This window comes from Balaenoptera ricei, chromosome 10, assembly GCF_028023285.1.
Source record: "Balaenoptera ricei isolate mBalRic1 chromosome 10, mBalRic1.hap2, whole genome shotgun sequence".
NCBI classification, from domain to species: domain Eukaryota; kingdom Metazoa; phylum Chordata; class Mammalia; order Artiodactyla; family Balaenopteridae; genus Balaenoptera; species Balaenoptera ricei.
Window position 1 is genome coordinate 67,182,542 of NC_082648.1, and position 12,114 is coordinate 67,194,655.

General features: G+C 35.0%; 1 protein-coding gene across 2 annotated transcripts in view; it reads right to left on the bottom strand.

The window, feature by feature from the left end:
- The window catches only part of PAWR (pro-apoptotic WT1 regulator), a 105,311-nt gene that overhangs the window by 9,917 nt on the left and 83,280 nt on the right, over nucleotides 1-12,114 (bottom strand). The gene's annotated exons all lie outside the window — the stretch shown is intronic.

The window sequence follows — 12,114 nt, forward strand, 5'->3', positions numbered from 1 at the left end:
AGAAAAGAATTACATAAAACTGCATAATTTTCATTGGAAGTATGCATATAGGCAATTATAGAAAACAGCTATCGCACTAGCAACTTTTGTCATTTCATAATTCTTATTTAACCAAAAGTTATCACTGAAATAGCCATTCTTCATATTAAACACCAATTCACACACTCTGAACTAATAGCATATATGTCAATATTTAAAGTTTTTAATATAACAAATAAGCTTGCTTCTTGCTTTTGCATTAGTTATCTATTACTGAATAAAAACATATGCCAAAACTTAGTGGCTTAAAACAAACACAGTTATTATCTGACAATTTCTGTTGGTCAGGAATCTGGAAGCAGATTAGCTGGGTGTTCATGATTCAGGGTCTCTTATGAGGTTTTAGTCAAGATGTTGGTCAGGGCTACAGTCATCTGAAGGCCTGTCTGGACTGGAGAATTTGCCTCACTTACAGAGCTGATGACAAAAGGCCTCAGCTTCTCACTGGCTGTTGGCCAAAAGCCTCAATTCCTCAGTATGAGGGCCTCTCTACTGGGCTGTTCATAGCAAGGCAGCTGGCTTCCAGAAAGAAAGTGACACAACAACCAAGACAGACACTGCAGTCTCTGTTATGATCTAAACTCAGAAGTGACATACTATCACATCAACCCCATGTTGAATGTGGAAGGGGATTACACAAGGTGAAAATACCAGGAGGTAGAGCTTCCTGGGGGCTCTTTTGGAGGCTGGCATCATTCTTGCTAATTTACCTAATCCAGGTTGGACTGATGACTATGCTGACCACAAGGGGTAAGGTATATCTAAACTACCTCTATGATTTGTTTTAGTAGCACTCACAACAGAGAAATTAGTTTCACAGATGTATATTGACCAGAACAGGGGAAGAGACTTTAAAGCAATTTTAGCAAGCTCAGGATATTCAGTTTTAACTTTTACCCAATATGCAGAAAATGACACTTTTCAAAATTTGTCCTCAATTCTTTATTGGTAGCCAGTTCCAATAATTTATCCATCAAAAGTATAGTTAAATCTAAAATAACTTTTGATGAAAAATAATAGATTCTTGATCTATTAATTTCCTATGCATGGGTTTTCTTTTGATGGAAAATAAAATTCAAAGTGTCTTATCAAATTTGTAAGGTATATGATTATAACATTTTGCAACAGTGCAATACTAAAATCATCACCTAATTACTGATAAATTGTGGAACCCATCATAACAATTTGAAGAATCTTTTCCCCCAAATTTCTAACTTTCATTTTTGTCCTTTGACCTTATGTAACACTGAGAACATATGATATTTCTTTCTTGCACGAAAGGCTAATTAAGATCATTTTTTAAAAAAGAATGATGCTATCAGACAAGTAAACTTAATTCACATATTTTAAAAGCTGGGGACCAAACTAGTTTCTTTTTTAAAAAATTGAAGTATAGTTGATTTACAAAACCTGATTTTTTATCTTGTAAAAACATGAAGTGTTCATGCCAAAGGTCAAATACTTTGCCTGAAAATTTCCCTTTAAAAATTATTGTATACCTCAGCATATGGTAACAGTTGATTGGCTCAGCTTCCAAACTATCATTTAGTTTTTTTAAAACCTCAAATTTAATGTATTAGTGTTTAAGTAATTCACACTTTTAGTGAGCTGTTAATTTAGTTGATATACCAAGTACACTATTTAGTTCAGCCGACATAACAAGACTTTCACAATGAAACAAGCAGGACGTTGATTTACATTCTGGCACAAGTTCCAACATTTTTTCCCTGTCACTGTCTATATAATAATCAGAACATACTCCTGCAAAGCAAAGCAAAACACCAAACCACATTTGTTGACTTGTTAACTCTTCAAAGTTTTATATACTTCAGAGCAAGCTGTGTTTGTCAGCAAGGAAGCTGAAAAATAAATTCTTCCTTCACATTACTGTCATGTTAGCAAAATCAATGTGTTGATCATAACACCCATAGCTTGGTGGATTTAGGGACAGTTTTAGTCATACAGAAGACCAACTCTTAGACAAATCAGGATAGCAAAGGAATTACTGTTACAACATACACAGTAAGTAGGTCTCTGCTCCCCACACATAAATACCACCAGTAAAATTGTTTTGTAAGTCTCTGAACTAATACTTAAATGGCATACATCCTTCACCAATTCTACAGTTTCAAGTAAGGATTTAGTCATTGTAAAAGGTTAGATAGTTTTAAAACTGCGTAATATGAATGTGGTTGAAAATCACATACTTATTCTTATGTATGTTCATTAATTCCATTTGTATAATAGTGCCAGTCTTTGGCACTGGCTATGGGTGTTGTTGGGAAGTGTTACATGAACTACTTTCTTTGCTACAGATTCCCCCAACACCTTCCAGCAAACATCTTTGTCTTGTCATTTGTGTGTAGTTTTTTAATGTTAGCAACCTGAAGTCAGACTGTAAAAGAAACTCACAGAATACTAATGAAATCCTGAATACATATGAAATCCTGAAGATCTGCTTCTGTCAGCTTCTTAACTGTAATAGTTCTTCTTTCAAATAAGGCATTTGTGGTTGTGAATATAATTATGTCATGCATATAAATGCCACTTAAATTTTGATGGTTTTATTGTTTTAGCAGCCAGTACATCACTGCAAATAACCCACTGTGGTTCTAGCACTTCCCATCAATAATGGTTAAAAATTAAACTCAATACAGGAGGGAGGATACTTCCCAACAAAACTAGTACAAACTCTTTTGGTCTGTACCTCTTTGAAATTACTTCCATCATCATCATTTGGTTTAGTATTACTGTCACATTCAGAAAAGATGTATCTTTTTTTATTTAAAAAAAAATCTAGGAAAGCTTCCTTTATCATAAGTAAATTAAGATTGAAAATAAAGAATATAAATTTTACTTCCTAGATTTAGATAATACTAACAAAAGCAGAAATTGAAAAGAATAAAAATGATTTTTAGTTTTTATTTGTTTTATTTTGATTTAACTATTATATATTTACTTTTTAATTATTTTACTTATGGGAAAAGAATATGCCTGATTAAATTTAACACATGATTTTTAAGGTAAATAAATCCTTCTTCAATTCTTACACATTTTGGGTTACAAATGACTAACATAAAAATAACACAGGTAGAGCAGAATACACATTCTTCTCTAGCTTGCATGGTATACTAACCAAGATAAACCATATTCTGAGCCAAAAAACACACTTTCACAAATTTAAAAGAACAGAAACCATATAATGTCTGCTCTTAGACCACAAGAGAATTAGACTAGAACCAGTAACAGAAAGATAACTGGAAAGCCCCAAAATAACATGCAGATTAAACAGTGCACTTCTAAATAACACATAGGTCAAAGAAGAAATCTCAAGAGAAATTTTAAAATATTTTGAACAAAACGAAAACGAACCCACAACTTACAACTTACAACTTGTGGAATGCAGTAAAAGCAGTGCTTAGAGGGAAATTTATAGCAATGAACGCATGTATTAGAAAAGAAGATAGATCTAAAATGAATAATCTAAGTTTCTACCTTAGGAAACTAGAAAAGAAAGAGCAAATTAAATCCAAAGTAAGCAGAATAAAAGAATAACAAGAACCAGAGCAGAAATCAATGAAATTGAAAACAGGAAACCAATACAGAATAATCAATGAAACCAAAAGCGATTTCTTTGAAAATACCAATATAAGCAATAGGCCTCTAGCCAAGCTAACTAAGAAAAAGAGAGGACACAGACAACTAACATCAGAAATGAAAGAGGGACTATCACTAAAGATACCATGGACATTAAAATGATAATAAAGGAATACTGTGAACAACTCTGACCACAAATTTGATAACCTAGATGAAATAGATCAATTCCTTGAAAGATACAATCTGCCAAAACTCACACGAGAAGAAACAAACATCTGAATAGGCCTGTATGTATTAAAGAAATTGAATCAGTAATTAATAACCTTGCAAGACAGAAAGAAAGCACGAGGCTCAGATGGATTCCCTAGTGAATCCCACCAAACATTAAAGGAAGAAATTATACACATTCTCTAAAATCTCTTCCAGAAGATAAAAGCAGAGGGAATATTTCCTAACTCATTTTATGAGGCCAGCATTACCCTAATACCAAAACCAAAGATATCACAAGAAAAGAAAACTAAACACTAAGATGTCTCATGAACATTGATGCAAAAATCCTCAACAAAATATTTGCAAATCAAATTTGAGAATGTATAAAAAGAATTATACACCAAAATCAAGTGGGATTTATTCAAGGCTGGTTCATCAGTTAAAACAAAAAATCAATTAATGTAATCTATCACAGTAACAGGCTAAAGAAAATCACATGATCACACATAAATTCAGAAAAAGAATTTGATAAACTCTAACATCTATTCATGATAAAAACTGGACAAACTAAGCACAGATGGGAACTTCCTTGACTTGATAAAGAATACCTACAAAAAACCTACATCATACGAAATGGTAAGACACTCAAAAGCTTTCCTGCTAAGATCAGGAACAAGGCAAGAATGTCCCCCCGCCCCTCACCATTCCTTTTCAACATCTTACTGGAAGTCCTAGGTAATGCAATAAGACAAGAAAAGGAAATAAAAGTTATACAGACTGGGAAGGAAGTTATACAGACTGGGAAGGAAGAAATAAAACTGTCTTTGTTCACAAATGATAAGATGGAGAAAATGTGAAAGAATCCACACCAAAAAATTCCTGAAACTAATAAGCAATTATAGCAAGGTTGCAAGATACAAGGTTAACATACAAAAGTCAATCCCTTTCCTACATGCTAGCATTGAACAAGTGGAATTTGAAATTAAAAACACAATACATTTACATTAGCTCTCTCCAAAATGAGATACTTAGGTATAAATCTAACCAAATATGTACAACATCTATGTGAGGAAAACAACAAAACTCGAATAAAAGATACCAAAGAAGAACTAAATAGAGAAATAATCCCTGTTAATGGATAGGAAGAGTCAATATTGGCAAGATGTCACTTCTTGCCAACTTTGATTTCCCACTGATCTACTGGCTCAGTGCAAGCCCAATCAAAATCTTAGCAAGTTATTTTGTGGCTATTGACAAACTAATTCTAAAGTTTACATGGAGAGGCAAGATCCAGAATAGCCAACACAATATTAATGAACAATGTTGGAGGGCTAACGCTACCCAACTTCAAGACTTACTATAAAGCTACAGTAATCAAGCAGTGCAATACTGGTGAAAGAAGAGACAAATAGAGCAATCGAACAGCAATGGAAGCAGAAAGAGACTCACATAAATAACCCACAAGTCATCTTTGACAAAGGAGCAAAGGCAATACAATGGAACAAAACAGACTTTTCAACAAATGATGCTGGAACAACTGGACATCCGTGTGCAAAAAATGAAAAATAAGACAAAGACCTTATACCCTTCACAAAAGTTACTTCAAAATGGATCACGGGGGCTTCCCTGGTGGCGCAGTGGTTGAGAGTCTGCCTGCTAATGCAGGGGACACGGGTTCGAGCCCTGGTCTGGGAGGATCCCACATGCCACGGAGCAGCTGGGCCCGTGAGCCACAACTGCTGAGCCTGCGCGTCTGGAGCCTGTGCTCCGCAACAAGAGAGGCCACGATAGTGAGAGGCCCGCGCACCGCGATGAAGAGTGGCCCCCACTTGCCGCAGCTGGAGAAAGCCCTCGCACAGAAACGAAGACCCAACACAGCCAAATAAATAAATAAATAAATAAATAATAATTAAAGGTGCTAATAATTTAAAAAAAAAAAAAAAATGGATCACGGACCTAAATGAAAAATACAAAACTACAAAATTTCCTAGAAGATAACTAACATAGGAGAAAATGTAGAAGACCCTGGATATGCTGATGACTTCTCAGATAAAACACCAAAGGCACAATCCATGAAAGAAACTGATAGCTGGACTTCATTAAAATTAAAAACTTCTGCTCTGTGGAGTGAAGTAAGTCAGAAAGAGAAAAACAAATATCGTATATTAACACATGTATGTGGAACCTAGAAAAATGGTACAGATGAGCCGGTTTGCAGGGCAGAAGTTGAGACACAGATGTAGAGAACAAACGTATGGACACCAAGGGGGGAAAACCGCGGTGGGGTGGGGATGGTGGTGTGCTGAATTGGGCGATTGGGATTGACATGTATACACTGATGTGTGTAAAATTGATGACTAATAAGAACCTGCAGTATAAAAAAACAAACAAGCAAGCAAAACAACTAATACTAAACTTTCATTGGGTTATTTGTATGGAAATATGTTAATATAAATGTTCCAGACATTACATGAAATTTCTAAAAAAAAAAAGGTAATTTAGAAAAATAAATGGATGACAGTAAACTACAAAAAAAAAAAAAATTCTGCTCTATGAAAGACAATGTTAAGAGAACAAGAAGACAAGCCAGCCTGGGAGAAAATATTTACAAAAGACATATCTGATAAAGAACTGTTATCCAAAATATACAAAGAATTCTACAACTCAACAATAACAAACCACCCGATTGAAAAATAGGCCAAAGAACTTAATAGACACCTCAGCAAAGAAGGTATACAGATGGCAAATAAGCATATGAGAAGATGCTCCATATCATATATCATCAGGGAAATGCAAACTAAAATGAGATACCACTGTACACATATTAAAATGGCTAAAATCAGGATCAATGCTGGTGAAGATGTGGAGTAACATGAACCCTTATTCACTGCTGGTGGGAATGTAAAATGGTACAGCCACTTCGGCAACAGTTTCGTGGTTTCTTATAAAACTAAATATACTCTTACCACCAATCATGCTCCTTGGTATTGACCTAAAGGAGCTGAAAACATATGTCTACCCAAAAACCTGCACATGGGTGTTTATAGCAGCTTTATTCATAATTGCCAAAACTTGGGAGCAACCACGATGTCCTTTCAAGGTGAATAGACAAACTACAGAAAATGGAATATTATTCAGCACTAAAAAGAAATAAGCTATCAAGCCATGAAATGATATGGAGGAAACTTAAATGCATATTACTAAGTGAAAGAAGCCAATCTGAGAAGGCTATATACTGTATGGTTTTAGTTATATGACACTGTGGAAAAGGCAAAACTATGGAGAGAATAAAAAGATCAGAGAGTAAAATGATACCATAGTGATGGATACATGTCATTATACATTTGTCCAAACTCACAGAATGTACAACACCAAGAGTGAATCATAATGTAAACTATGGACTTTGGGTGGTTATGATGTGTCAGTGTAAGTTCATCAATTGTAACAAATGTGCCTCCCTGTTGAGGAATGTTGATAATGGGGAGGCTATCCATGTGTGGGGACAGGTTTATATGGGAAATCTCTCTACCTTTCCCTCAATTTTGCTCTAAATACTTAAATTAAAAAAAATCACGCACGTACCACAGCACCTGAACTAGTTGATATCCTGTTCTGAAAGGATTCCGCTTATCATGCACTTAGGCGTGATGATGACAATGTTAAAATGCAATTCAGGCTTCTAAATATTTACTCTTAAGTTTTATTCTTACCTTGTCATGGATTACTTACAAACAGTTCAAGGACCACACTTTTGAGCAGCATTATGCTAAAGAATGTTTAAACTCAGACTTAAAAGAGGAATAAGAATGTGTAAATATCTAGAAACAAAGAGTGCGCGGCCCTTTGAGAAACAGAAAAATCCAATATGGCTAAAGCATGAAAGGTAAATATAGGGGTGATAAGATATGACACTGGAAAAGCAAGCAGGAGACCTGAAAGCTATTTTTTGAAGAATTTCAACTAATGGTCTCCAAATTTATCCATTACATACACATTGGTATGTATATTTATCTACTATCTTTATAATCGATTTACAATATCATTATATTTGGTTATATATTAAATATTACATATTCATATATACTTTATTATACAAACATATATGTAAATCAAATAATATGATTTACAATATGATATTGTTAAAATATTATCTGTATCACAAAAAATATAACATAAAGGGGTGAACAGAATTTTAAATGTACATTTTTTTTTTTTTGGCTGCCTTGGGTCTTTGTTGCTACGCGCAGGCTTTCTCTATTTGCGGCGAACGGGGGCTACTCTTCGTTGCGGTGCGCGGGCTTCTCACTGCAGTGGCTTCTCTTGCTGTGGAGCACGGGCTCTAGGCGGGCAGGCTTCAGTAGTTGTGGTGCACAGGCTCAGTAGTTGTGGTTCGCGGGCTCTAGAGGGCAGGCTCAGTAGCTGTGGCACGTGGGCTTAGTTGCTCCATGGCATGTGGGATCTTCCCGGACCAGGGATGAAACCCGTGTTCCCTGCGTTGGCAGGCGGATTCTTAACCACTGTGCCACCAGGGAAGTCCCTAAATATACATTTTAATTATTTATGGTACAAATTGTTTTGTTTTCACAAAAATTGACTATAATAATTTTAATGAAAGTATAATTTGAATATGCTTTACTTCTGAGGAACTTATTTTAACTCTTTGTGATAAATAGAGATTTGAAGGTGTAGTTCTAAAATAAACTTGCATATTTGATTTTTAATGTCTGTAACAGCAGAAAGAGATGCCTCACAGTAAGAATTTAAAGTTTTTTTAATTTTCACTTAAAACTCCAAAGCAAGCATCAAAATTTTTTTCTAATTTATAAGAACAGATCTGATTTTATGTATCTTGCCAACTGAACAACCACATGATCACCTTTGCGTTTATATACTTGTTTTTATATTCTCCTTAAATTCCCCCCCGACCTATCCATTTTGTATTAGTTAAACAACATAATAATTCATAAATCCATCTAACCATTCAAATTGCACTACTGTGCAACATTTAGAAAGTGAACAAAGCACACTTTCCTCAGGGTACCTCAAATACTAAATAATCATCTGATACCATAGAACGAGGGAGTAAATAACAAGTACACAGTGCTAGCTATTAAGTATACAGTGGGCCCTACGAATCTGTGGGTTCCACATCCAGACTGAACCAACCCACATCGAAAATATTCAGAGGGGAAAAAATGCTAGAAATTTCCAAAAAGCCAAACTTATATTTATATAGCACTCACATTGTATTAGGTACTATAAGCACTCTAGAGATAATTTAAGTATACAGGAGGATGTGAATAGATTATATACAAATACACCATTTTATATAAGGGACTTGAGCATCCACAGATTTTGGTATCCTCAGGGTCGGGACCCAATCCCCCCTCCGTGAATATCAAGGGATGACTGTAAATGTCTTACTGTCTTTTAGATTAAAAGGTAAATATAAACAGAAGATCTAACATTTTCCTCCTGCATCCTAACATTATCTTGTGTATCACCCTGCCATGGAGACCAGTTTAGACTCATTTAAAGGTAATAGGAAGTCATTAAAGCAGGGAAAGTGACAGAATCATTTTAATAAAATGCACTGGAAATGAGCAAAACTGAAGGCAGCCAGACCAGTTTGAAGGGTATTGTAATCATCTACGTAAGAGACGATCGTGTCCCTGGACTTCCCTGGTGGCGCAGTGGTTGAGAATCTGCCTGCCAACACAGGGAACACGGGTTCAATCCTTGGTCTGGGAAGATCCCACATGCCGCGGAGCAACTAAGCCCGTGCACCACAACTACTGAAGCCCAAACACCTAGAGCCTGTGCTCCGCAACAAGAGAAGTCACCACAATGAGAAGCCCGTGCACCACAACGAAGAGTAGCTAGCCCCTGCTCGCCACAAATACACAAAGCCCACACGCAGCAACAAAAACCCAACACTGCCCAAAATTTATTTATTTATTTATTTTTCTTTTTAGAAAAAGAGATGATGGTGTCCTAGATTGGTGGGTTGGCACTGGAGCTACAATGACTGAATTTAAGTGAGGTAGTGAAGAAAGGGGAGGAGAGGGGAGGGGAGGGGAGGGGAGGGAAGGAAAAGGAAAAGGGAAGGAAAGGAAAGGAAAGGAAGAAAGGAAGGAGGGAGGAAGGAAGGAAGGAAGAAAGAAAGAGTCAAAAGCAATGTCCAGATTTCTGACTTGAGCAAGAATGGATTTTGATACCAACTACTGAAATCCACTAAGTTTCACAAGTTTACTTTTGAACATGCTGAGTTTAAGAAGCTTCTAAGATATCTGAAAGTAGATATTTGAAAGTTGTTGGTTATATAGGTATAGAGCTAATGATTTAGAATCATCAACGTAGGTATATACAGTAACCAAAGTCACCAGAGTGAAAGAAATTTCTAGAACATATACACAGAACAAAAAGAGAATAAAGTCTAAGACAAAGAGCTGAGTAACACCAACACATAAAGAGTAAGTACAGGAAAGGAAGAACTACAAATAAAAACTGGGAAATACTGGCAAAGTGGTAGGAAGAAAATCAAGAGGGTAAGGTATCACCAAAGCCATTATCTATCATGTTATAAAAGAGCATTAGAATCATTTTAAAGGACCTCTTTTCACTTAAAAAGAAGTCCACTTATCTGCATCAACCACAGATTATTCAAGTAGAAACCACAACGCTGACAACTACAAACGAAAACCTAAAAATGTGGATATCCCTTAATATGTTTGTATTTGCTTGATGTACAAGCTTAAAACAGCATTTCAAAAAGTTTAACCTATTAACAATTTTAAAAATCCTTCATATTAGGCCTGTCAATACACAAGTGATAATATCATACAAACTCAAAACAAGGAATAATTATTACTGAAAAACATAATCAGTGATTTATCCCCATTAGGTATTAGGTCTGTAAAGAACACTGTCCTAATTGTGAATAACTGTGTTACGTTTTAACTTGATCTTATTACCAAATTTAGCTCTGTTTATTTTAAAAACAGAAATGTTTTTAACCTATTTTTGAGGGCTGGATATGTACAGCGCAAAATACCCAGAATAAAAGATTGTTTTATTAACTCCAAAAAGATTGTAACGTTCTATTCAGGAATGTTAACACAAATCTCTAACCAATACAATTCCAAAAAGAATCCCCCTCTGCCCTTAGCTACAAAGTATTAACCATAATGTTCAGAAGAGGAAAAAGAATAAACAGTATCATCAAAGATAAATACCACCATTTACCGAAATTTTCCCCCTCTGGGAATTTTCATATTTTCTGTGGAAAGACTAGAAGGTGTTGTGCTGGGGGATAAAACTATCACGAGAACAAGATTGGCAGCATTATGAGATTACAGCTAGAGGAATTTTCCACTAAAATAGATATTTTAAACCTTAGCAATTAGAAGAAATACAAGACCCATGAGTAAAATTCTAGTTTTAGAATGGATACCAAATATTTAGAAGTATTAGGTAAGTTGTGAAATTATTAAATAACCAAGAAGTACATGATTGGTCTCCATATTTTTAATGTTTCACTACCTTATTCAATTCCACCACCACTGTCCCAAACAGCCCCTCACTCTGTGTAGGTCTTCTCTCTCTTCTCCCTTTAAACACACACACACACACACACACACACACACACGGCAACAACTAAAGACCAAAATCATCTCTCAGACTCTTTATTAAAATTGTGATACATATTCATTGTGGGAAACAGATAACATGAATCAATATCTCCAGTAACTCCACCAACCCAGAGATAACGGCTGTTATGTTCTACAATATATTAGTAGTTCATAACCGTTTTGGATTGCAGATCTCTTTGAAAATCTGATGAAAAATATAGCTCTTCTCCCAGATAACCATGATATTCTTTTACATAGAATTTTAGCAGCTCATCAATAGAGTTCAAGTTAAGAACGCTTATATATATTATGATAGACGTTGTTTTGTATCATACTCTTTGTAATATGCTTTCCCTCTCTCCATTTAACATAAATAGGTAATAATTTTCCTATAATTATTAATTCCTATAATTAATGGTTTTCTAAAGAATCAGTTTAATGCCTGTATTGTAACTTTATATTAATATGCTATAGCTTATAACCTATCTCATTGTTAGAAATTTAAGTTTCTCCAGTTAGCGGCTATCATACATGTTCATTTCTGGTATGTTAAGTATAATGAATTATTCTAAAGAGATCACTACAAACTTAACCAAGTAAACATTCTACTAAGAAAATTACACATTGGGGGAAAAAA